This window comes from Dioscorea cayenensis, chromosome 10 (assembly GCF_009730915.1).
Source record: "Dioscorea cayenensis subsp. rotundata cultivar TDr96_F1 chromosome 10, TDr96_F1_v2_PseudoChromosome.rev07_lg8_w22 25.fasta, whole genome shotgun sequence".
NCBI classification, from domain to species: domain Eukaryota; kingdom Viridiplantae; phylum Streptophyta; class Magnoliopsida; order Dioscoreales; family Dioscoreaceae; genus Dioscorea; species Dioscorea cayenensis.
In genome coordinates this window covers 9,735,361-9,737,716 of record NC_052480.1, presented here as the reverse complement: position 1 = coordinate 9,737,716, position 2,356 = coordinate 9,735,361, and the positions used below count along the sequence as shown (strand labels likewise).

The following is a 2,356-nucleotide window of genomic DNA, read 5'->3' as shown; positions in this document are numbered from 1 at the left end:
GCCTACTGGATGAAGATCCCAATGCACACTTGAGCACTTTCCTAGAAGTTTGTGATATGTTGAAGCTAAATGGGGTTTCTAACGATGCTATCCGTTTGAGGGTTTCCCGTTCTCATTGAAGTCAAGGGCTAAGAAATGGTTACAAACACTTCCTAGAGCTTCAGTTACTACTTGGGATCAATTATCCAAGCTATTCTTGGCTCATTATTTTCCATCAGGGAGAACAACGAAGCTTCAACATGACATAGCTTCTTTTACTCAACAAGATGGTGAGACCCTCTATGAAGCATGGGAAAGATTTAAGGACCTTCTGAGGCATTGCCCACAACACTGTTTGCCGGGTTGGATGGAGGTCCAAACATTTTACCAAAGCTTATCCCCAAATGTACGACAATATATTAATGCCGCAGTCGGTGGGGCCATTGGGAACAAGACACCATAGGAGGCTAGGAAATTATTCAATGAAATGGTAATGAATAGTTACCAATGGAATTCTAGGGCCAACCAAATGAAAGTAGCCAAGGTGTTTGAAGTTGATGCGGTGATGGCTTTAGCGGCTCAAGTGGAATCATTAAGCAAAAAGATTGATGGAATGATGACTCCAAGAGTGGCACCTCGTCATGTTGTGTAAAACTTGTAGTGGGGGCATCCTATAATCGATTGTCTAATTGTTGGTTCATCTTCTAGTCATGTGGAACAAGTGGACTATGTTAATGGAATAAATCAGCCACAAGGGAATCCCTATAGTGCTACTTACAAACCCGGGATGGAGGAACCATCCTAATTTTTCTTGGAGTGGTCAAGGGCAACAAAAGCCAAGTCAACCTCCTGGATTTCAAGAGAAGCGGCTAAGTTTGGATGAGCTAGTGGTGTAAATTCATACAATCCATCGATATGAAATTTCAAACTCAAGACAACCGCCTTACATCTATTGAATCTACTTTGAGGAACCAACAAGCTTCCATGCAGAACTTTGATAACCAAGTTGGCCAAATTGCAAGGATGTTATCGGAGAGACCTCACGGAAGCCTTCTGAGCAACATGAAAGTGAATCCTAGAGAGCAAGGCAAGGCAATTACTTTTAGAAGTGGATGAGAAGTTGAAATGAGGGTGGAAAAGAACCAAAATTCTAAAAATGACAAACCTATTGAGATTGAGAAAGAAGGGGGCAAGAAAGAAGTGGTGGAGAAGCCCTTTGTTAAGGAATATCAATCGAGATTCCTTACCCCTCCGGGCTCAAAGCAAAATAAAATTGATGACCAATTCAAGTGGTTTCTAGAGTTGTTCGAATAACTGCATTAGTAAAAATGCCAAGTATGGTAAGTTTTTAAAGGATCTCCTCACCAACAAGAATAAGCTTGGAGAAGTATCAACCATGACTTTGAGTGAAGAGTGCTCAACCATCCTACAAAACAAATTTCCTAGGAAATTGAAGGATCCAGGTAGCTTTACCATATCATGTGTGATTGGAGATTCAATTGAGAAGAGTTTCTTAACCGACTTGGGAGCAAGTATAAATGTAATGCCCTATAAAATCTTCATGAAGTTGGGGTTAGGTGAGCTTACTCTAACCAAGATGACAATTCATTTGGCCAATCATTTGTTTTGTCACCCGAGGAGAGTGGTGGAATATATGCTTGTTAAAGTTGATAAATTTATCTTCTCGGTTAACTTTGTTATTCTTGACATTGATGAAGCAGAGGGAGTACCTTTGATTATGGGTCACCCTATTTCTTGCAATATCTAAAGCTCTAATTGATGTACATGACAGACAAATGGTGTTGCAAGTTGGTGAAGAAAAAGTTATCTTCAAACTTCACCGGGCTATGAGGCACTCAATTAGTGAGGATGATACTTGTTTTGCACTTAATGTTACTGATGATGTTATTTTTGAATGTGTTTAGGAAATTATGGAGGAGGACCCATTGAACACATTACTTGAACAAGCTGAAGATTCGGCTCAAGATATGGAGGTGATGGTGGTCTTTAAGAAGGACCCATTGTTGCAGCCTCCACCGTGGAAAGGGAAAGAAGATCATAATTATTTTCTCAGTGAGATCTTTTCAATTCCTGAACCAATTGCTTACTTGAGTTGTGAAAACTAGCCATGGATGCAAGGAAGTACTCCATCTTCATGAGTCTCCTTGATTTTTGCAGGTACGTCAAGCTAGCAACTTAAAACAAGCGCTTCATGGAAGGCAACCCAAGTTTCTTGCTTTAGTTTTTGTATTTTAGCTTGTTTGAGTGAGTTTTGAATAAATCATGTTTTGAATCGATTCTTATTACAATTTACATGTAATTACGTCTTGTTTATAGCACTAAGTTGTCTAAATTGCCTTATCTTAGTTGTGCTTTG

General features: G+C 39.6%; 1 non-coding gene across 1 annotated transcript; it reads right to left on the bottom strand.

Moving 5' to 3' along the window:
- Positions 1-229: 229 nt before the first annotated feature.
- LOC120271164 lies at positions 230-336 on the bottom strand. Its single transcript, XR_005539787.1, has one exon. It is a non-coding gene; the product is annotated as a small nucleolar RNA R71 (small nucleolar RNA).
- Between the last annotated feature and the right edge of the window lie 2,020 nt (positions 337-2,356).